We start from the raw sequence: 24,440 nt of genomic DNA on the forward strand, positions 1-24,440 counted from the left end.
GCCATCTTGGCTGGCAGTTAATTTGCATATCACCCTGATTAGCCAATGGGAAGGGTAGCGGAGGTACGGCTAATTACCATGTTTCTCTTTTATTAGATAGGATAGTGTTGGGTCTGTTGGTATATTTTGACATGAATGTCTTGCTTGGGTTGACATGATTTTTTTTGTCATCCTATAGGTAATTGACTTATATGGTACAGTAATTCAGTAAAAATCTGTTTTGATTCTTAACACTCTTTGGTGTAAAGTGTACTTTAAGATGTGTCCTAGGCCTTGCTTTTACCTGTGAAGGTCAATGCATCTTCCTTTTGCCCCTCAGGATTATTTTATTTTTTATAACTTGATGGAATAGGATATGCTCTCCTACCTCTGCCTCCTACCTCTGCCTTTTCTTCACCAGTTTTTTTTTTTTAAAATTTAAATCCTTTTGACATCTGGACTTCTTTTTCTGCCAAATGAGTCAGTCATAGTGGAAGTGTTTAACCTGAAGTTTCCATCTTGCTGTGGAAAAAAGTGCCTGAATAGGTTTCATGAGGGTCCTCACACAGCCTCCTGACCCTCTCCTGAAAACACTTCTCTGTATTGAAGTTAGAAAGTGCCAAATGATCCTCCACCACACACTCATTGCGCAAGATCAGTACTCATTTTAGAAAATTTTTCTTTGAAGAAAGACATGGAAAAATATTTTTTATTTATTGTATTTTCTCTTAATATCAAATCTCCCGCTACAAAGAATTTGAGGAGATTGTGCAAACACAAATAATACAGTAGGATTAAGAGTAAAAAGGAAAAATTTGTAGATTTTTTTAAAAAGGCGTGAAAGGAAATATAAGTAGAATTACAAAATGCAAATGAATTGTTTGTATTCCAGCATAGAACAGCTACTATATGGTGAGCATTTATTATACATTGAACACTTAACATGATCTAATCAAAATATCTATTCTAATTTAATGAAATAGTCACTATCTTGAATTGGTTTTGATTTTGTAGATGCAGAAATTGAGGCTTAGAGAAGTTAATTCATTCGACTCCACACTGTTCATTAGTGGTGGAAGTGGAATTTGAACCCTCTGAGAGTCTCATCAGAGTCACCACTATACCCTCTATAATGTGCTTTTTGGCAGAGGTATCTATAATAATAAAAGCATAATATGCTAATTAGACTGGACGTTCATCCGGACATCCTTCCGGACAACCTACTGGACAAAGCCAGGGCTGCGAGGGAAGGCTGGGTCCCGAGTGCCAGAGGGAAGCCGGTGCTGGCAGCTGGGGGAAGGAAGGCCTACTCTTGCACGAATTTTGTGCATCGGGCCTCTAGTTTACTATATATGGCAAGTCACAGTACTATGTCAGCAAATGTGGAACTAACTTAGCTTCATTAAATTAGTCATTCTCCCCCACCCATTAATTTTTAAGAAGTGGACTAGGTCAGGGAAATAGTAATAGGTTGAGTGCTAGAGGTGGTTGTGGTTTGGATGGAGAAAGTAGGCAAATACACAGGCTATTCCTGCTCTTTGCTACAATGATGGTCAAAAAGTAGATCATTTGAAGTCTACAGTTATCCTTGGAGGTTTTTTATTTTTCATCAGATCTTGCTGTTAATGAAGGCACATTGACTTAGCAATAAGCTATAAAAGTGAAAATGCAACACTATAAAATTCTACCATGATGTAAATTTCTCAAAATTGTGGTCCAAGCTCTTCAAAATCCCCATAAATCACCATGCACATCCATTAACCAATATTTTATGTATATCCTATCTAATGAAATAGTAATATGCAAATTGACTACCACTCCAACACACAAGATGGCCGCCCCCATGTGGTCAAAGATGGCTGGCAGGGGAGGGCAATCAGGCCAGCAGGGGAGGGCAGTTGGGAGGGGCCAGGCCTGAAAGGGAGGACAGTTCGGGGGGACCAGCCCTGCAGGGGAGGGCAGTTGGGGGTGACTGGGCCTGCAGGGGAGGATAGATGGGGGCGACCAGGCCGTCAGGGGAAGGCAGTTGGGGCAACCAGGCCTGCAGGGGAGGGCAGTTAGGGGCAATTGTGCTGGCAGGGGAGGGCATTTAGGGGTGGCCGGTCCAGCAGGGGAGGGCAGTTGGGGGTGATCAGGCCAACAGGGGAGGAGAGTTAGGGGCAATCGGGCCAGCAGGGGAACAGTTAGGCGTCGATCAGGCTGGCAGGGAAGTGGTTAAGGGCAATCAGGCAGGTGAGTGGTTGGGAGCCAGCAGTCCTGGATTGTGAGAGGGATGTCCAACTGCCCGGGATCAGGCCTAAACGGGCAGTAGGACATCCCTCGAGGGGTCCCAGATTGGAGAGGATGCAGGCTGGGCTGAGGGACACCCCTCCCCCACCCCCATGGACGAATTTCATGCACTGGGCCTCTAGTAGACAATAATACAATAACACACTGCAGTGTCATAAAGTGGACTTAAAATGAATTCATTGGCTATCTTAAATACTAAATATTTAATAGGCTGCAACTTTATTTGCACCAGACCTAGAGCACAGGAAAAAATTTTGGGAACTGAACAGTTCAGGTCTCTTGAGAAAACTTTCAGCTTTTTGAATGGCTTCTTTTCCTCCAGATCTATTTCCCTGTAGCAAATGGAAGCTGTCAGAATGATTCCCTAGACCTTAAAGCTACCTCAAAGTACTGTGACAGTGTATTGAGCTAGACCTGAGCAATAATTCAAGAAACATATACTGCTGCTCATTATGTCTTAGGCACGCAGCATGCTAGGAACTTAATGCATATCATTTTCTTTAATTTTAGTAACAACTCCATGAGATATTATTATTCCCCTTTTTAGAGACTGAGAAACCACACAAAGATCAGAGAAGTAAAATAATTTGCTCTTCCAAGGCCACACCAAGGATGGAGGTTGAGTTTGAATCCAGATAAGTTACAAAGCCCCCGTCTGCCTGCCCTCTCAAGGAACTGCTAAGGTTGCCACAGAGACTTGACTCTGTATAGATTGTTGCTTCACAAGAGGAAAAAGGCTGGCGGATCAGGTGCATAGGTTTAAACGAGGCATCTGTGCTAATGTTGAAAGGTGGAGCAACTAGATTCTATTTATTGAGTAGAGGTATACCACATTCAATGCACATTTCCACCACACACAGTTCAAGGTGATAAAGGGATCTATGAATGGGGACTAGGAAATATATTCTATATTTGGGTCATGGCCAAATCACAGAATTAACACCTGCCTTTCATTTGGACTCTCTTTTGATGAGAATAAACCTCACTCTGTCTCAGTGGCAGAGATCAGTGAAAATATTTCTGTCTTCTTGCCACTAGATATATGCGATTCAAACTTGGAGAACTGAAAGCACAAATCAAAGGAGTGTTCGTTCTCTTGGCAAGAGAGGTAATGAGATACAGTGGAAGAGAATGGCTATTTTTAAAGTCACGGAGACCTGGGCTCAAATCTGGGGTTGCCCTTTTTTAGTGGCATATTCTACTTCACTTCTTTGAGTCCCACTTTCTTTTTCTGAAAAAATGAGGACTATCCAAACTACCTCCAGAGTTATAATAAGGATATAATGCAGGGGATGCGGATAAGCTCTTGATGCTAATAGAGAAAAGTCTTTTCATCTCCTGTCTGCTGAGGCTCTCCTCTTTCCTCCTGCTCATTTATTTCCTTTTCTTCTCCCCCCCTTTTTTATGCACCCAACAGTTCTTCACAAGCCCCAGAGTTATGTATTTGTGTGTTGCTGCAGCAACTATGTATACAGGAGACACCGATTGTGCATCCACTGATGTGCTTTATCCTCAAGTTGTAGAGGGACAGTCTGGGTGCTGGTGAACTGGTGAGGAAGCAGCAGTTATTTCTGAGTTTTAACTTTGACGGGGGCACTGAAGAGATTCTGTCCACCACTGCTGCAGCTGCATGCTTCTAGGAACTGTGGAGCTGAAGAACTTACCACTTGTGATAGATCAATCAAGCAAAGAGTAGCCCTAGCCAATGTGACCCAGTGATTAGAGCATAGGCCCTAGGATCGAAGGGTCTTAAGTTTGGTTCCTGGTCAAGGGCACATACCGTATCTCAGTTGTGGGTTTGATCCCTGACCTTGGTAGTTCAGGGCTGGTCCAGGAAGCAACCAATCGATGTTTCTCTCTCTCTGTCCCCTACAACTCCCTCCCTTCCACTCTGTCTGAAAATCAATGGAAAAAATATACTCGGGAAAGGATTAAAAAACAAACAAACAAACAAACATGCAAAGAGTACAAAATGAGCAGAGCCATTTATAATACTATATGTCATTACAAATTGTAAAATGTATTATGATAATTATTATTCTTATAGCTCAATTTTATATTGTATACAATTCCTTACAGTGTATCATTTTATGATTCACACTTTATCAAAGAAAACATATTGCAAAACATGGCTAATTAGTAACAAAAAATAGGAACAAGGACCTACTGCTCCCTCCTAAACATTTTCCCTTTAAGGAGATTTTTGAAATCTTGTTTTTCTGTGGTTAGATACTGGATGAGAAAACATTAAGTTGGAAACCCTTAGGATGATGTGAGTAATTTGGTATATTTTCGAGCTGGATTTTGTCAACAGCTACCTTGTTACTGTCATCCTGTAAATATTTCATTGTTCCAGGAAGTACTGTGCCTCTAAGGTTGGTGCTGATATGAAATCTCTCAGCTGGGCAGGCTCTGGGAGGGAGAGAGCCGGCCAAAGACGCATACCAAGCAAAAACATCTCATCCTGTGTTTCTCAACAAAAGTTCTCTCTCCTCTTTTGCATAACTCTAGTGGAATAATTGCCATTGGATTGCATGAAAGAGTGTTTATGGGGTTAGTTCTGACAGTTAGAGTTCTCTCTTGGATTATTAGGTTTCACAATTAATTTCATAATTTGAATTTACCCTTTTTTTGGAGCCATAGTTCATTCTCAGGTCCTTTTAAGTTAAATGTCTTTAATGGCCTCCTTTAAGGTTTTACTGTTGTTTTTCCTCTGGATAATTTCATGGGATATACTGAGTCAACAGTTCATGTTAGGGGAGGAGTAGAACAAATGAATGGATTTTTAACCACCATGGATGATGGAATACGATATGTGAGAGAACACTGGGAAAGTGGGGAGGTGGGACGGGGGCTCTGTGAAAATGTTCCGTTACTCTTGCCCTAACTCTGCCTTCCTTTGTCATTTTGGTGGCCATTTTCACAGTGAGAAATACTGATGACAAACTTCGTCTTCTTATTTAAAAATGGGACTCACAGAGCTTACCTTATGGGGATTTGGCAAGATTCAAATGAAATAATTTGTGTGAGAAGTGTAGCACACTATGCTTTCCATTCTGTAAGGACTCAACAAATATCAGCTATTCAGCTCTTACTATAACGTTTACTTCTAAAATGCTGTGCTAAACCTTTCCAAGTTGGCGTTTCTAAAAAACTTCTAGTAAGTAGGCTAATATGCTCTGTGGTTCTTCTAGGCTTCCAACACTGTGGTGAAGCATATTAGAAACATTTCCGGAGTCAGTACTGCTTTCCAGGACAAAACTGGGATAGCTATTTGGGATAATTTTAACTCCAAAGAAACCATCTGAGGAAACAACCTTATAGATATGAATCCTAATGGAATCAAATTCCCGAACAGCTCATTGCACATCTGCAGCATAGGTTTCCTCTAAGTGGATTAGCTAGAGAATATAGGAAATCTTCCTGTTCTATCTACATGCAAATCTCAGTGGCATTTACCCCAGCAAGGCAGCCCTTCAGAACCAAGTGTAAGTCCAAGAGGTGCTTTATCAGGGAGCCTCATCGCCTTCTCTTCTCTCACCCCACGCCCTCTGCCATCCTCCAGTAACACCAGGGGCCACAGGGACGGGCCCTCAGACCAGCCAGAGCAGAGGGGCCAACTTTTAATAGCAAAGCAAAATGCCAAAGCCTCAAAGGGGGCCAACAGCAAAGCAGTTTCCTTCACAGAGTTCGAATGGCTCTGATTGAGATCAGGGGCCCTGAAGTCAGACAGACCCAAGTGTGAATATCAGTTCAAACATGTCCACACACGTAGGCCTAATGTATAATGTTATTAAATAATACACACTTCACAGGGTTGCAATGAACAGGAAGTGAAATAATAGCTGTAGAGTGCTTCATAGATTGACCAGCATACAGTAAACATTTATGAATCAGTAGCTAATATTTTCCCTCAAAATATTTGTCTGTGGCCTCCCAGCACTCATGAAAGGCAGTCTGCGTAGATGCCATCACAAAAACGGTCTTTCCCCTAAAACTATGGGAGGAATTCTTGTTCTAAAATGCCCAGCTTATCCATATCACTTCATTTACTAGGTTCTTGTCAAATCTATACCTCACTTTTATGCAACCGAAAAACATTTTAAAAAGTTATATGTATACATAAACACACACACACACACACACACACACACACACACATGCACTCTTAAGTATGTACATATGACATTTTGCTCATCTCTTCTCTCCTGTGACTATAACCCTGTGAGGTAGGTTTTCTATGATCCTATTTTATGATGAAAGGAAAAGGGAACACAGAAGAGCAATTGGGCCCAACGCCCTGCAGCTATAGGGATGGAGGTAGGGTATCCTGACCCTTCCAGTTTTCCTTGCTTTGTGCTGCTCTGATGACCATAGACGTGAAGTGCAGCAGAACTTGGCTGCCAAGGAGTCCCAGCTGAGAGGTAACCAAAGGAAACAGCATGGCTGAAATCCAGACAAAAGCTAAACCCCCCTGGGTAATTCCTCCTTAATTGTCATCAGGGATGCTGTCACTGCCCCAGCTAGCCACTCCGCAGACAGCAGGGAAGTTTGCTGAGCGCACACCGTGAACTGTGAATGCTTCCTCGGGGAGCCTGACTTCGGCTAGCCACTCAGCAGACAGCAGGGAAGTTCGCTGAGCGCGCAGCACCGTGAACTGTGAATGCTTCCTCGGGGAGCCTGACTGCTTTGGCTGGATTCTGCTGTGGCAGTTTCCTGGCAATGGAGAGACGGTAGCCAGACAGTCGGGGGCGGTAACATCTTCTAATAACCACCCCAGGCTTTTGGCACCTAATTCTCTGGCACTGTCTAGGGAAGCTCTTTTTGCTACTTCATGCTCCGTGTCAAGTCAGGCTGCTTGTCTAATTTTGCTGGGAGATCGAACGCTGCCCATGGTCGCGCTCCTCAGCAGGACTCAGTGTGTGCGCCGAGAAATGCTTGGAGAGGTTTCTGATCACCTCTGGCGAGCAAATAGCAGAGACAGGTTTCTAAAAATGCTGCCAGTTTTGCACAGCTTTTTTCATCCGTGATGCATGGTTCCAAGATGCATGAAATCGGGGTGTGCTCCGAGTGAGTGACTCAGGAGACATTCAGATGTTTGTATTGCCCCCTTGGTTTCCTGGAACCTCACATGGACTGGCTTCATCCTGTCCCGGACTCCATAGCGCTGCGCGCCCCCTCCACTTCCTGCACTTCCTCTGGTTTGTGGGCTTCATCTTGTTCCTTCAAGGCACAGAGAACTGCTGGTCACACAGAGTTAATGTGGGTGACTTCTGCTTCCTGCTTCTCACCCCAGGCTCAGATTTTCTTTCTCTATTTTCTAAGCCTGAAATAGCTCCTTTTCCTCTCTTTCCGAATTTGTTTAGACTTTCCTCTTTCAACTCTCCCTCCACTTTTCATAGCGCGTAAGCGGGAGCTATGCTTCTTCCCCAAACCTGGACGCTGTCATACCTTTATTCAGTCCTCTAGAGTTACGTTTACAAGACTAACCTAACTATGCTCAACTCGGCATCGACTTGATGACTTCGTAAACTCCAGCTTCCTTGCCAGTGATTTGTGAAAGAGCTTGCTTAAAATCTCTGCTAATCTACCTGAATTTCCTTCTAAAGGCAGTTACATCGGATGCCTCTTAACACTAATTCTGGATATTTGCAGTTTGGCAGCCTCCTGCTGGGCTTCTGCAGGGTAAATAAGTCAGGGAGATTAGGTCTTCATAAGGGGAGCCTGAAAGCTCGGAGGTAGGCAAACACCAGTAAAGAAGACTCTAAATTCCAGGGAAGGCTGGAGATCTTCGTGGAGACCCAGAGAGCGCTGGCTGTACGTCCGTTTTTACAGTGAGCTTTCTCCCTCTGCTTCATTTTATATTCACATCGAGTCACCCGGAGACTTTCTTTCTTGCCTGCACACATCACACACATTTCTGATCTGGGTAGATAAACCAGCCTTATAGGTTTAAAGAAGATTGTAAGTGCTCTTTCCCCAGCAGGGAAGTTTTCTTTGAGTCAAGAACGATGAAACGTAGTCCTTGCATTTCACAAGCTGTAGTCTGTAATATAATCGACATTAGCCTAGCGTTAAGTGATGACTATGGTCCGCTCACACCATTGTGGGGGACCTTGGTGGCCAGATAAAGAGAGACCTCTTACTCTTGTCTTATATTGTGACCTTACTTGAGGGACTTATGGCCTTTTCCACTAAAAAAACCTGCAAATTTTAATACTCTCCTTTAATAAAAAATAAAATGACAAGATTGTATTACTCTTCCAGTATCATTGAAATTGTCAAGGCTGGCCTGGGGGCTTCTGAGGGCATAGTCTGTGTCTGACTCAGTCACCAGAACCCAACATGGGGCCTGGGAGCATATAGAAGACAATGGATAAAATGAATGAATAAATAGATAGAGCCAAAGTCACATTTTAATGGCCTAATTATATCTTTTCAGGGCAATGCAGTATTTAAAAAGGGACAGTGATAACACATTTTTAAAAATTATATTCATTGTTGAAAGTCTTACATATGTCCCCCTTTTTTTCCAATTGATCCCCTCCACCCAGGCCCCGCCCCCACCTAGCCCCTCACCACACTATTATCTGTGTTCATGGGTTATGCATATATGCATACAAGTTCTTTGGTTAAACTCTCCCCGCTCACCCACCCTCCCTAGCCTTCCCTCTGAGATTCGTCAGTCTGTTCCATGCTTCAATGTCTTTGGACCTATTTTGTTCATCAGTCTATTTTGTTCATTAGATTGCATTAGATCATGTGATACTGTCTTTCTCTGACTGCTTATTTCAGTTAGCATAATACTCTCCAGGTCCCTCCATGCTGTCTCAAAGGGTAAGAGATCCTTCTTTTTTACTGATGCATAGTGTTCCATGGTATAAATGTACTGCAGCTTTTTTATCCACTAGTCTACTGAAGGACTCTTGCACTGTTTCCAGATCTTAGCGATTGTAAATAGTGCTGCTATGAATATATGGGTGCATATATTCTTTCTGATTGGTGTTTCAGGTTTCTTAGAATATATGCATAGCAGTTGGATCACTGGGTCAAATGGCAGTTCTATATTTAATTTTTTGAGGAAACTCCATACTGTTTTCCATAGTGCCTGTACCAGTCTGCATTCCCACAAGCAGTGTACTAGGGTTCTCTTTTCTTCACATCCTCTCTAGCACTTGTCATTTGTTGATTTGCTAATGGTAGCCATTCTGACAGGTGTGAGGTAATACTTCATTTTCATTTTAATTTGCATCTCTCTGATGATTAATGACTTTGAGCATTTTTTCATATGTCTCTTAGACATCTATATGTCCACTTTGGAGAAGTGTCTATTTAAGGTACAATGGCATATTTCACAGATCTAGAACAAATAACTCCAAATAATTTATATGGAACCAAAAAAGACCCCGAATAGCCACAGCAATCTTGAGAAGAACAAAGTTGGAGGGATTGCAATACCGGATACAAAGTTATACTACAAAGCCACTGTCATTAAAACAGCCTGGTGCTGGCATAAGAACAGACATATATGTCAATGGAACAGAACAATGGAGACACCCCAGAAATTGACCCAAACCATTACTCTCAATTAATATTTGACAAAGGATGCAAGAGCATGAAATGGAGTAAAGACAATCTCTTCAGTAAATGATGTTGGGATATTGGACAGATACATGCAAAAAAAAAACTAGACCACCAACTTACACCATACATAAGAAAACACTCAAAATTGATAAAAGACTTAAATGTCAGTTGTGATATATTAAAAATTCTAGAAGAAACCATAGGCAGCAAAATCTCAGACATCTCTTGTAGCAATATATTTGAGGGTACATCTAGGGCAAGGGAAACAAAGGAGAAAATAAACAATGGGACTACATCAAAATAAAAAGCTTCTGCACAGCAAAAGAAACCATCCACAAAATTAAAAGGGAGCCCACTGTATAGGAGAACATATTTGCCAATGATACATCTGATAACATTTTAAAAAGGAGATGAATGGCATATTTAACACTTCCTAAGAAGAAGGGATTCAGCTTCTATCACTTAATCTAGGTTTTTAATTACAGAAGCATTGAGAGTTCCCTGTGGCTGAATATGGATGAATCTTTAAGGCAAGCTGAAGTGTCAGGCTGTCCTTGTGGACATGGATACTCCCAGGGAGCATTTTTTTATGAAGAAAAGTGTGGGCTTACTGCCTTTTCATGAAAACTCCTGGAATTTGGCTGACTGCCTGGTTTATCCCAGGACATTAGTCAGCCCACAAATACCACTTTTGTTTATTCAGTCCGGAGCAAGTGAATCCTGCCCTTCTCCCATCTCCTTTGTTGGCAAATGCTTTGTTAACCTGAATCGAGTTCTGCAACACAAAATGAAGTGACTAATCTTTGGGGGTTTCTTCCTTCCAGGTTCTTGTATGAGTAGCTAAATCTATAGACCACAAAGCCTCACACTGTCGTTTTCCCTCATGCTGCTCTTTCATTCGGATGGCTCCACATTGTACTTAAGGAAACCAATACCTACCAGAGTGTGGTTGAACCGGCGCCACCATTAAGAAAAGGAGGTTACTAGGCTTTTGAGTGTTGTGAGAAAATGTTGGCGGCACAGGGAGGTTAGGTTGATTATTTATACTTCTGTAGTGAATTGTTGGGCATTTGCAATAGTCACCACCTTGCACTCTCAAAGTTTCCTAGTTCTGAATACGTGGGTCTGAAAGTACAGGAAGTAGGAATCAATACAACAGAGACACTTTGGATGATCATACAGTGAATATGTGGCAGGTCTGGAATATGAAACGAAAAAGAATGTATATCCTTAATCACTAGGCTATTTGTCTATTTACAAATATCTAAACTTTTTAGCAAAAGTTCGAGGATCTAATTTTCTGAATTCCCATTGACTACGAAAGAGTGATTTGTTTCAGTAGACAACTGTGATACAACACGGTGCAAAACAGAGGAGGGGATAAAGCAATTCATAAAGATGATCCTTCTTACCATAAGCCCCAGCCATTTTTATAACATGTTGCACAGAGCAGCTTGACAAATAATTCTTGTTGATCATTAGGCCTGTAGAAATTCTGTTTGGTTCATCATGTTTTGACTCTGACTCTAACCTGTTTTTCTCTCTTCTTTCTACAATTTTTTTTTTGCCACAATTACCTGCCAAACAACTTCTTTCTACCACACTCCTCCTCCCCAGGGTAAGAGAATGCAAGCTCATGGTAGCACTGGGAGCAAGAACATTGAAGAACTATCGCCTGACTTCTAACTGAGGCTTGAATTGGTGCAGTCCTCTTAGCTTTCCAGCGTGAAGTTCAGGGATCACAAAGGTCGTTTCATCCATGAAACTTTTGCAACTTGTTATTTTCATACCTGACATCTGGGGAAAGATGAATCTAAAAGGTTTTTATAAAATAGCCATTAGCTCAGGATATATTCAGGAAAATGTAGAAATAATTCCTGGGCTTTGGTACAGATGACGCACATGCTGGAAAACAAACCTAAAGTGATGAAAGAGGTTGTCTTTTGTAGATACTTTTCTAAACTTGAGTTCTATATCTTTGCGTTTGACTCAGTGAAATCTTTACTGAGCACCTAGTGCATGCCAGAAAGTCTGCTACATTAGGAGGGGTTGGGAGCCCAACTGAGAAACATGAAGGGTGAAGGGAGAATAGATGTAATTAAAGCACGAAGCAGACTAGGATATAGTACACAATGGTGATAGGGCATTATGGAGGAAGGGAGCATGTTTCATTAGTGGGGCCAGGAAATGCATTACTAAGGTGATGGCATTCTTGTGGGGTCATGAAGGGTAGATAGGATTTTGGCAGGTGAGGAGGCACTGCAGGGCAAGAGAATAATAAGAGCGAAAGCACAGCAGTCTGTTAAGGGTAGAGGCAGGGAAATAAAGGATGGCTGTGTTTATCTTGTGAACACTGAGCTATATGTACAGTTGACTGCGTCCTCTTCCTTGAACCACTGTTTACCCCAGAGTCACCACACCCTCCTGGCTCTTTGCCAGTCTTACCGGCCACTGCTTCTCAGTCACTTTTCCTGCTTACTCTTCCTCAGTCTCACTTCTACACGTTGAAAGGCTTCATCATCGGTCTTCTCCCAAGTTGCTATCATTTAAATAGAAAATATTTAACATCTACATGCCAGTGACTTCCAAATCAGTAACTTTCCCCATGACCTGTGACCTGACCTCTAGGCTGCATATCAAATTGTCTACCCAACATTTTTACTTTACATTTGCTGTCCACTAGGCCAGTGGTCAGCAAACTCATTAGTCAACAGCCAAATATCAACAGTACAATGATTGAAATTTCTTTTGAGAGCCAAAATTTTTAAACTTAAACTATATAGGTAGGTACATTGTCATTAACTTAATTAGGGTACTCCTAAGCTGGCCTTTGCTAAAAACATCCTCAATCTGAGGAATCGACCTCAGCGAATGTACCCCCACTTCTTCTAATGCCACTTCTTCAAAATAGACTCGCCCAGGCCGAAAACTGACTTCTGCGCATGGGCCACGAAGTTTCAATCGCACTGTATGTGTGCGCCCGCACGTGGTATTTTGTGAAAGAGCCACACTCAAGGGGCCAAAGAGCCGCATGTGGCTCGCGAGCCATGGTTTGCCGACCACTGCACTAGGCCCAAATCAGAACTCTTGATTCTTTGCTCCCCTTCTGCTGGAAATCCTGCTCTTCCTCTAGTCTTCTCTTTCTTAGCGAATGGGCCTACCATCCACCTAGGTGCTTAGCCCTCTCCCCAAAACGCGGAGTTATTCTAGGTATGGCCTTTTCCCTCATCCTTACCATAAAGCAACAAATGTTTTGAGTTCACCTCTACACCACTCCAAACAGGTGACTATTGTTTTTTCTTATAAGCCTTATGGCAGTAAGATTTGCCTCCAAATGTACATGAACTGCTTTGATAACAATAAGTATGAAATTTAAAAAACATGAATTTTACAGAGATCGTCTCTTGATTCCTTTCCAGAAATTAACTCATAAGTCACCCAGAAGAGCCATGCGATCTTCAGTTTGCATGTAAGTTGGAACTGATTTTTCCCATCTTCCAAAAGAGCCTTCACATTCTCTTGCCTTCCAGACCCAGCCGCTATGGATCAGATACACAAAAACCTGTCCCTGATTATCTGTTATATAGTGAAAACAGCAATAATGATGAAAATGATAGTATTACTGCTACAAATACTAGTGAGCTGCTATGAAGCCCTGCCTTCCACTGCAATGAGCACTGTACATTTACTGATGGTTCAAACCTCATGGGCCTACCATCCACCTAGGTGCTTAGCCCTCTCCCCAAAACGCGGAGTTATTCTAGGTATGGCCTTTTCCCTCATCCTTACCATAAAGCAACAAATGTTTTGAGTTCACCTCTACACCACTCCAAACAGGTGACTATGGATATGATTATTGTCCTCATTTTGGGTCACACAGTTGGAAAGTGACAGAAACCAGGACACAACCCTATTTCTGTTAGACCCCAAAACCCACACTTTTAACCGAGAGTAATTTAAAATTTAAAATTCTGAGTCAGCTTCTAGTGCAAGGAACATATTGGTTGGCTACAGTGAGGAAGACATAAAGATGCATCTCTAGAAAGATGATACTGTGTGAAAAATGGATCCTATTTATATCCCCTTTTCTTAGGCCTCATTGTCTATTCTTATGTAATTTTCAAGGTAATTTCATTATGGGGGATGCTGAAAACTTGCCATTCATTTACTCAGCCCCCTCTCTTCGACATTCATGTCTTCTCATTCCCTCCAGTGGGCACCCTCCCTGACATCGGAAGTGTAAAATAGAAACTAGGGAGGAGCATGAACCTAGCAAGAGGATAAATGAAATTATTAGAAACAATTTCCAGGGGAAGAACACTATTTTGGAGCTATTTCAATCTTTATTTCTTTCTGGATCTAATGGTGAGAGGCCCTCATAAACCTTAATGAAAGCAGAGAGATTAAATCAGCCAGGATAAACCAGGTTTTGCTATGGTAACAAACAACCTCAAAATCTCAGTGGCTTAAAAAGCAAAGAATTATTCTTACTCACAACACATGCCCCTCAGTAGTCACATTCCACGATGTATTCTCCCTCTATTCACCATCTGTTTGTACCCCATCTTTTCGCTCTGGGCATTAGGGCCATTTTCTGATTTCATGTGGAAACTACCTTAGGAGCACGCCCTAGACACAGTAGTTCTTGGAACTACCACTGATTTTGTATGATTCTCTGGAAGGCTGATTATGCCCAGTGCCCTCTTTCCTTGGGTTATGGGCCATACTGCAGTTGACATATCTTATTAGTGTTTCCTGGAGATATCTTTGGCTCTGAGAGCTCCTCTAAGTGAGGCAGGATCCTCTAATTTCAAGCGTGGGCTGTGGAAGCAGACATGAGTCTGAGTCAGCTCTGCCACCTACTAATTGTGTGACATTGTCCAATGTCTTAAGCTCTCTCAGCTTTAGCTTCCTTATTTGAACAGGGTTTTTGTTCATTATTTGAGCAGGGAAAATTGATTGGATCTGAGAGAAGTCAGGAGATAATATTAGTAGAAAGTGTTGATGAATTGGGTGAGGCAGAGGGAGGAGGCAAGGATGACTACCAGGTTTCTATCTCAAGCAACTGGGTGGTGGCACCTTTTAATGAGGAGGAGATAAGAGAATCAGTGTGTGTGTGTGTGTGTGTGTGTGTGTGTGTGTGTGTGTATGAGAGAGAGAGAGAGAGAGATCAATTTTGAACATGAGAATTTGAGGTGCTTTCTAGATATTATAAGTGGAAATGTTGAGAATACCAAGTTGAAGTTTTAATGGTGCATAAAGAATAGTCTGAACTGATAATAGAGATTTCAAAGTTATTTACATAAAGAAGGTAATTGAAGCTATAGGAGTAAATGAGATATACTGAAAACGAGGGGAGAAGAGGGCCTAGGGTAAGCCCTGAGATCTTTTCTATGTAATGGTCTCATAGAGAAGGTAGAGGATTCTTCCAAAAAAGGTCTGCTTTTATGACACCACACTTTCTTCTTTCCTTCTTACCTTTCTGGGCACCATTTTCTTTTTTTCCGTGAGGAAAAAGATTATGTTGTCTACTTAGAGTGAGGGGGGTGGGCAGGCTTTGGTAAGGTTCCTCAGTAGAGACGTATAAGTTTAAAATAATTACTAAGGCACATAGGAAGGAATGCTCCTCCAGTGAGAGGACTGAGGAGATGTATTGAAGTCCTAAGATCAGAGACCATATGGTTTATGACAATAATCTGGATGGTTATAATATGTTACTTAGGAGTGCTCAGCTTTCTAAATTGATCCTGTGTTGGGAGATTGCCAGGGGAGTGCAATATAGGAAGATACATGTATGCATTTGAACGTGCTGCTGGTGAGTAGTTCAAAAAGCCAACGACTCGTAATCTTTTTAGGGGACGGCTGATAGATGTGAGGAAATGAAGACCTCAGGAACTGAAGGGCTCCATGAGTTTGGAGAGCAGGTGTGTGTAAGTGAGGGTCCTGAGAGCACTGGAGGAGAGGCAGCCAATTCCTAAAATAGGATGTTTGCAGTTAAAAATTTGGGTGTGGAACCACTATAGTGATAACAAGGTTCAGGATGTATGTCTGGCCGGGGAGTCTATGTTGAATGGAGGTGAGGTTTCTTATTGTGTATTTGAGGTCAAGAACAGTAGTTTTAAGGTGTTGGGTGGATATCCCACAGAGACACTGAGTTTTTCTAGAATGATGTCATAAGTTGGAGTTGAGGAGAAGAGTGTTATGTCTTGAAGAATGTGGCCAGGAGGGCAGTAGATGATAGAAACATAGAAGTGTACATGGTGATACAGTCAGATGGCATGGGTACCAGGGTAGAAGGGTGGTAATTCTAAAGTGGCATTAAGGAACCAGTAAATTATCACCCCTTACCCTTCATTCTATGGTAGATGAAATACACAACATAATGTGTGGAGATGTTGTGCTTATATGGTTTTTCTTTTACTAAAGGAAGAAGATTCTAGAGGGCATAGTGGTTTGAGGAGAGAATTCAAAGAGAGAAAATGTAGGGCATTAAGGGGTTAACAATAGGGGGCATAAATTGACTTTCTTTTGGCATATGAAGATTTTAGGAATGGAAGCCTGTTGGGGTCCTGCCCCAGCAGGTCCAGGGGTTCCCAAAGGTGTGGATGGAGACAGCGTTCAGTTGATCAGCAGCCTAGCCAGGTTCTCTAGCCAAGATCTCCTGCCAGGTTCTGTCTTTATTCTCCTGTTACATCTGTATTTATACCAGTTGATTTTAATCCTATCCATTCTATTCCAATAGTTAGGGCGTTTGTTAATCTAGTTCTGATGAGTTTAATCCTATCAATTCTATTCCAAAGGTTAGGGCGTTTGTTAATCTAGTTCTGTTGAGTTTAATCCTGTCTAAGTTAATCTCTGTGTTCCATTATAATGGCTATTCCAAGGTCACTGCTCTACTGATAAGCTACAAGGAAGTGACTGAAGGAGATTATCCTACCCAGTAAAGGTTATGTCCTCCCAGCCTCGCTGCTTGCCTTCCCTGGGACTTCCCTGTGCCAGTGGATCTCCAGGGGTATAGGCTTTAGTGCTTTCCCTGGTGGGCAGACCCCTGGGGATGTGGGCCCAACAAGTCCCAAATTTATTGCCAACAGTCTTAGTCCAAGTTCTTCATAAGTAGTACATGGTATTTCTGTAACACTAGGGGGTTAACTCCAGGGGAAAATCCCTACCTGGGGAAACAACCTTTCTTGGGGAGTTGGTCCTGGTTAAAACACATAGCGCTAAGAGTGGGAGCAAACATATGCCATATACGCCAGATCCCTTGAAACATAAGCTGTGCAGATGTTTCTTCAGTACAGCGACTGTGTCAAGGAGCAAGGGTGGACCGGCTTCCGGCAGAAGCTTTTGTTGGAATTAATTGACCACAAAGTGAGTCATATGGTGACAAAGATGTCTGGGAGTCTGAGATGGGATCTGGCCAAATCACGTGTGGGCTGGGTCACTGTGTGGAGACTGGGGTCATGAAGGATATGAACATGGGCTGCCTCCTGTGTGAAGGGTGAAGGGATCAGGCCTCCTCTCCCTGGGGTGGTCTCAAGATGTGCTGAGTGGCCCACATGCATGATAGTTTTCATTTAACATCTCTTTTCTAGTCTCCCATCCAGTGTAAAAGGTGGGCCCACAAATAATATTAATAAAACATCTGTCTGGCCCTAGCTGGTTTGGCTCAGTGGATAGAGCATCGGCCTGCGGACTGAAGGGTCCCGGGTTCGATTCTGGCCAAGGGCGCATGCCCATATTGCAGGTTTGATGCCCAGTGGGGGTGCAAGAGGCGGCTGATCAATGGTTCTCTCTGATCATTGATGTTTCTATCTCTCTCTCCCTCTCCCTTCCTCTCTGAAATCAATAAAGAAATATATTTAAAAAAACACACAACAACAAAAAACATCTACCTGTCTTCCATCCCTGGAGTTGTGAAGATTCATTTATGGGAAAAGCAATCATTTATGGGAAAGCACTTGAGCAATTCTAATCACTATATGTACGCTGAATTTTATTGTTACCCACACCTTTGATGTATTTCACTTTGTGCTCATCCGTGTATCTGTAACACACTCCCTGGGAGAATAAGGGTTTCCCTCTGACAAGCCAAGATTCTTTATTTATAGTGTTAGGCTGGCACCTGGGCTGACTCGCTGCAGTGATTATGTAGTCTTGATGTGGACTGGCATCTTTCCCTGGAGCTTGAGTATCTCCCTCAGCAGCTTCTCATGGCCAGAAGCTCCATCTCTGTGTCTTTCTATTACAAAGCCCAGACTCCAGTCTAGGCCACCCACCAAGTTCCTCGCTCCAGTCTTAGGAGTGCCTCCAGCTCCTGGCACCTTTGCAGAACTGAGCTGACTGGCATGCGCCAAGCAAAGGTTGCCCATCTCGTCTAGTTTCCCAGGTACACCTTGACGATTCCACAGGAAGGTATCCAGAACAAAGCACTAGTTGTCTCCGAGAACTGCAGTTTCCCAGTGTCTAAAGTCTTTTAGACTTTCACCGACAGAGATACAACTCCAACTGAGAAAAAGGCATTCCTTTATTAATGCCCCTACCTCCCTTTGAAATGTAACTGAGATTGGGCTTGAGGTTTTGGATGTTAGATGTTTTTTGAAGGGAAAGGAAGCCCCTAGACGGAATAGATTTTTTTAGGGTAATTCTCAAGCAGGTTCATTAGTTTCATTCTATCGTCACATTTCTACTGACAGTGATCTATTTCCCTTTCCTGTCCTGGGACATGGAGATTGTTCTGGAGAAACCACATAACCTTAGAGTAATTATTGGGTGAAGCACAACACACTGGATCAGCTAGTAAGAAGTGCACACATTATTTTTAGTAAAATGGGATGCAGTCTCAAGAGAAAAAAACCCTATGCTATATGTTCCCTTTGCTCACTTAGTTTACAACATTCTGTGATGTATTCCCCTTTTATTTAGCATCTCTTTGTATCCTTATCTCTTCATTCTGGGCATTAGGGTCATTTTTTTTTTTTTGGCTTCATATAGAAACTGCCTCAGGAACACCCTGGACACAGAAGTTCTTGGAGCTACCATTGTTTTCATTTGAGGCTTTAACTGCTTCCCTGGAAGGCTGAGTACCCCCAGTGCCTTTTTCCTCCCGTAGCTCATATTGAATTCTCTCCAACTCTCTGATTTTATCCATTTGCATCACTCCAGCTTCCTTTACATCTCCAGAATAAGTGCCATCTGGGTGATGAGGAGTTGACATCTACTAGATAAATTATAGCTTGTTTAAAAGTCTTGTTCAATTTAATTTTCTGCCTTGGAAATGCTACTTTACTGGCTTCTTGAGAATTTCCAAAACCCTATGCTTATTCTTTGTCACTCCAAACTCCATGGGGTATCCCCATCAAAGCACAGGACTATGGACAGAGAAGATTTTTGTTGCCCCCCCCCCACTCCAGAACCAGCTTCTGGGAAAAAAAACCCATACAAACCCAATTGTCAAGGATAAACACATTTTTTCTTTAATTTTATTTAAGTTTTATTTTATTGTTTAAAGTATTACATACTAGTATAGTATTACATATGTCTCCTTTTGACCCCATTGACCTCCCCCCGGCCCCCCTCCCCCCAGCACATACCCTCACCCCACTAGTGTCTGTGTCCATTGGTTATGCTTATATGCATGCATACAAGTCCTTTGGTTGATCTCTTAACCCCCTCTCCTTCCCTTCCCCTGCCTTCCCACTGAAGTTTGACAGTCTGTTCAATGCTTCTTTGTATCTATTTTTGTTCATCAGTTTATAATGTTCATTACATTCCACAAATGAGTGAGATCGTGTGATATTTATCTTTCATAAGCCAGTCAGAGAAAGATAAACAAAACTTTTGATCCTCCTTTTCTTTTCCTAGGCCAGTGAACATTTAATACATGAGTGTACTTTGTAGAATTGCACAGGCATCTTTAGATAGAGACTAGCATGATTCTTCTTACTGTAAGAAAACAGGTCTATAAGGTTTCTTTTATTTAGGAGACTGGACTTAATCATTGTCATCTTCAGTACTTAGTGGTTCTGCCAAGGCAGTGTGGTCAGAATGAGGGTGGGGTGGCAAATAAATGAAGCTTTTGGGAACACGAGCTGGGTTGAGTCATGTAAGGAACTGTCTCAACTTCCTTACCTAACACAGCACCAAAATGTGTTATTATTATCACAAAGTGCTGATTTAAAAGGAAAATGAAAAACATATACACAAATAGCTGTCTAGAAAGGATGTGGAGAGCAGAGCTATGAAGGCAGAATAAGGCATCTCCTTTAAGGTACACACCCCACAGTGGTTAGCACTCTGCTGGCCACATGGTAAGGGTTAATAATGTTTGTTGATTGAACTTTTTTTTGAAAGAATATTATGATGTACAAAGCAAAGAGCTCAAAATATCTTTATAAATCTTAAGAAGCAGGCCTTTATGTTCCATATTCAGGTAAAACACACAAGTCCATAAGCAGACTGAGGAGTGAGTGAAAAAGATAAAAGGAGGCAAGTGTTCAAAGTATGTCGTTTCTCCTCCCCAGATTTTTTCAGGAGTCTGCATATCCTTCTGTTTTATCACTCTCTGATTTTCTGACTCAAACAAGAAAACAACTATAATTTGTTGAGCAGGAACCATGACTTGTTGGTCTTTGCAGCACCTCCCCGCCCTTCCCCCCAACCCCCAGCATATCATAGTCCAGTGCCTGATACATAAGGGAGATTTACTATGTATTTGAATGTTAGTTTTATCTTTACTTCATCTTTCTTTTCCAGATATCCCCCCTTTACACTATTTGTATAAGCATAAGCAAAACTTTCTTTTTATTGTTCCTCAATTTAATCAGGCTGCTCAACACTGCTATGTTCTTATTCAGAGCTGTGAACAAGTTCTAAAGGTCTTGGTCATAAGTATCATATGATTTCACTCATATGTGAAATTTAATGAACAAACTGAAATATCAAAATAGATATTTTGTATCAAAATACTCAGAGAGAAGGCAAGACAGCTCTTTTGGGGATGTATGTGTTGGGAGGTGTGGAGGGATTGAGCAAAAGAGAATAAAAAAGAGAACTCATGCACATGGACAACAGTGTGGTGATTGTGTGGGTGGTGGTGGAAGTGGAAGAGGGCATAGAGGGGATAGATGGTGATAGAAAAAAATAATATAAAATTAAAAAAATAAAGGTCTTGGTTGTTATGGACTATATAATCAACCAGGGGAGGAAGACATTGAACAAATAACTTTGGTTTGATAAATGTTAGGGAAGGGAAAGTTCAGGATGCAGGAACATATAATCAAATCTAGGAGATCACAGGAGGTATTCTTGGGAACTGTGAACTGAAGGAAAATAATATTTGACTAGATGGCCTGACCAGGGTAGCTCAGTGGTTGAGCATCGACCAATGAACTGAGAGGACGCTTGTTTGATTCCTAGTCAGGGCACATGCCTGGGTTTTGGGCTCGATCCCCAGTGGGGGGAGGTGCAGGAGGCAGCCGATTAATGTTTCTCTCTCATTGATGTTTCTATATCTCCATCCCTCTCCCTTTCCCTCTCTAAAATCAATAAAAACATAAAGAGAAAGATTTGACTAGATGAAATTGGGGATCAGGAAGGCACTGGGCAAAGAGTATTCCAGGCAGATGGACAGCATGGTTCATTCAAAGAAGCTGAAAGGTGGAGTTTCCCTAGGAAGAGTGTGAGGGTGTAACTCTTAAGAGGCCTGTATTGGACTCCTTTCCAGTGGTGTGTGTGGTCTTTGAATGGCTCTGCAATGAGAATAACATCAGTATTACCATACTGAATGAGCTCTTTTGGTAAACATACACACATGCTTTCTGAATTTATTTATTTATTTTCCAAGACATGGACAATGAGTCAAGCAAATGAAACACCATCACGCTTAGATAGTATCTCCCACTAAGTTCCTTGGTGTAAATTCTTTGATTCCTTAAGTTCTACAAGTGGCAGTAAACTGGTGGTCAACCAATTAATTGAGTTCTAACAAGTAGTAGCTACACCCAAGTGATTAATACAGCCTATTAGGCTGAGCTTTTCCTGAGCTACAGTGAATCATGGAAATTATCCCAGGGAACCATGCTTTGATCTTCCTTTCTGGTAGCTGTAGATGTCATCAGAAGTTCATCTACTGTAACCTCCTATAACCAAGACAAACGCAATGGCCTGCCCCTCCTCATTGCTTGCTACCTTCCTTTTCTAGGCTCTTTCAGATGCTTCTTTTAAATTTGTCTAATGGTCCTTGGAGAAGACATGTGAACAAATGAATACCATACAAAATGTGTATTTCAGTCGAGGTAGGTAGGAAGGTCTAAGTCAATTGAGTGGTCAATTTCACTTGTGAGGCGGGGTATAATCAGGAAGATTTCCCAGGGAAAATGATGTTTGCTTCAATGAGTCAGCATTTTCCAGAGAGACAAGGAAGAATAAGGGCATCTCAGATACAGGGAAGAGTGTATACAAAGTGACATGTTACAATACAGTACATGGAAGAAACTACAACCAGGTAGAACTGAAATGTGGGGCACATGGTGAGGTGCTACTCACGAATCAGGGCCGAGGTAGTGGAAGTGTAACAGATGTCTGCCTCTGGGGCACAGAGAGGTACTAACTGTCTGCAAAAACAGTTTACAGTATATGCTTATAACCTAAGATAGTCACTAACAGGAGCTCACAGAATCCAAAATCAGTGCATATACACCGAGTGGCCAGATTATTATGACCGGCCAGATTATTATGACCACCCCATCAGTACTTCATTGACACTTCCAAAAATACTGAATATTGAAAACTTCCTAAGCAAATACTCTCAAGGTTTTTATTATTATTATTATTTGCACAACTAATTCACTTCATTGTACTGAAGGGGCGGTCATAATAATCTGGCCGGTCATAATAATCTGGCCACTCGGTGTATAAGTGACCTAGCAAGGCATTTTGTACAGCCTAGTTGTTGATTTTGTCTGACCCAAAGGACTTGAATTTGGGAGGATACAGGCAGCCATCTTGGCAATGTGTTGCCTAAAGCAGAGCCCAGGTAAAGGGAGGTAGCAGAGGAATGGAAGAAGATTAGATCTCGGTGACGTGAGTCAGCGCTGGGATTAAGCCACACCTAAAACATGGCCATGTCTGGGCTCTTTAGATTCAAGAGATAAGTCAGGTTGAACTTTTTGCTTACGTCAGTTTGATTGTGTGTGTGTGTGTGTGTGTGTGTGTGTCAATTGCAACCTAACAGATACATCTGGCATCTTCATTTTATAGTTCAGGACACTAACATCCAGTATGACAAAGTGACTACCAAGTGGCTAAAGATTGATACCAGACCCAGATCTCTTGACTCAGATTTAGATTTAGGAAGATGCAGCATTTTAAAAACTTTCTGCATGTGAGGCCTAGATATACATGCACCTAGAAATCTGTTTGCAGTGCCACATATTTGAAAGTGGGATTACGTTCAGTTTTAAAATGGCATTTCTAAGTAGCCATGTTGTAGAAAGAGCATTCAATCAAGAGCCTGGCATTATTGGTTCTCTCATGGCTAACTTTGCCACTAATTATCTTTGTGGCCTTGGGCATACCTCTCTGGGCCTCAGTTTTTCATGGCGTGTGATTATTTCTAAGTCCCCTTCCATTTCTGTGATTGTAAGCATAAGTTCACTCAATTTTCAATGATCCATTATGGATCTTACATATTTCTACATACCCTGGGGAAATACTTTGTTTTTTTTTAAATTCATCTTTATTATTTGAAAGTATTACAGATGTCCTCCTTTTTTCCCAATAACTCTCTCCACCGCCACCCGCCCCCCTCGCCCAGGCCTTCACCACACTATTATCTGTGTCCATAGGCTATTAATATATCCACATAAGTTACTTCATTTATTTCTTCCTGCCCTCTCTCCCCCCTTCCTTCTGAGATCTGTCAGTCTGTTCCATGCTTCCATGTCTCTGGATCTATTTATTTTGTTCATTAGATTCCATATATGTGAGATCATGTGATGTTAGCCTTTCTCTGACTGACTTATTTTGTTTAGCTTAACAATTGCTAGGTCGACATGCTGTCTGAAAGGGTAAGAAATCCTTTTTTTTTTTACAGCTGCATTGTATTCCATTATGTAAATGTCCCACAGCTTTTTTATCCACTTATCTACTGATGGGCACTTGGGCTGTTTCCTGATCTTAGCTATTGTAAATAGTGCTGCAATGAGCATAGGGGTACATATATCTTTTCTGATTGGTGGTTTGGGGTTCTTAGGATATATTTCCAGAAGTGGGATCACTGGGTCAAATGGCAGTTCCACTTCTACTTTTTTGAGGAAACTTCATACTGTTTTCCACAGTGGCTGCACCAGTCTGCATTCCCACCAGCGGTGTACTAGATTTCCCTTTTCCTCACCAGGGTTAGTTGTTTGTCAAAATATTGCTATCTTATTTCATAGAAACTGGAAGGTGATAATAAATATGAAAGTCATTATGAAAGTAGAAAACATGAATGTGAAAGTTCATGTTAATATAGTCCAGTTAATAATAAATGTTAATATTGTTGCAGACCATTTCTTTTTTTGAACAGTACAAATTGTTTTACATCCATA

General features: G+C 41.8%; 1 long non-coding RNA gene across 1 annotated transcript in view; it reads left to right on the forward strand.

Annotated features, from left to right (window-relative positions):
* The window catches only part of LOC106724770, a 78,477-nt gene that overhangs the window by 5,324 nt on the left and 48,713 nt on the right, over positions 1 to 24,440 (forward strand). Inside the window, exon 2 of the long non-coding RNA XR_001360609.1 lies at positions 13,272 to 13,321. This is a non-coding gene — a long non-coding RNA (uncharacterized LOC106724770). The remainder of the gene's footprint in view (positions 1 to 13,271; positions 13,322 to 24,440) is intronic.

The sequence above is a fragment of the Myotis brandtii genome, unplaced genomic scaffold (assembly GCF_000412655.1).
Source record: "Myotis brandtii unplaced genomic scaffold, ASM41265v1 scaffold963, whole genome shotgun sequence".
NCBI classification, from domain to species: Eukaryota; Metazoa; Chordata; class Mammalia; order Chiroptera; family Vespertilionidae; genus Myotis; species Myotis brandtii.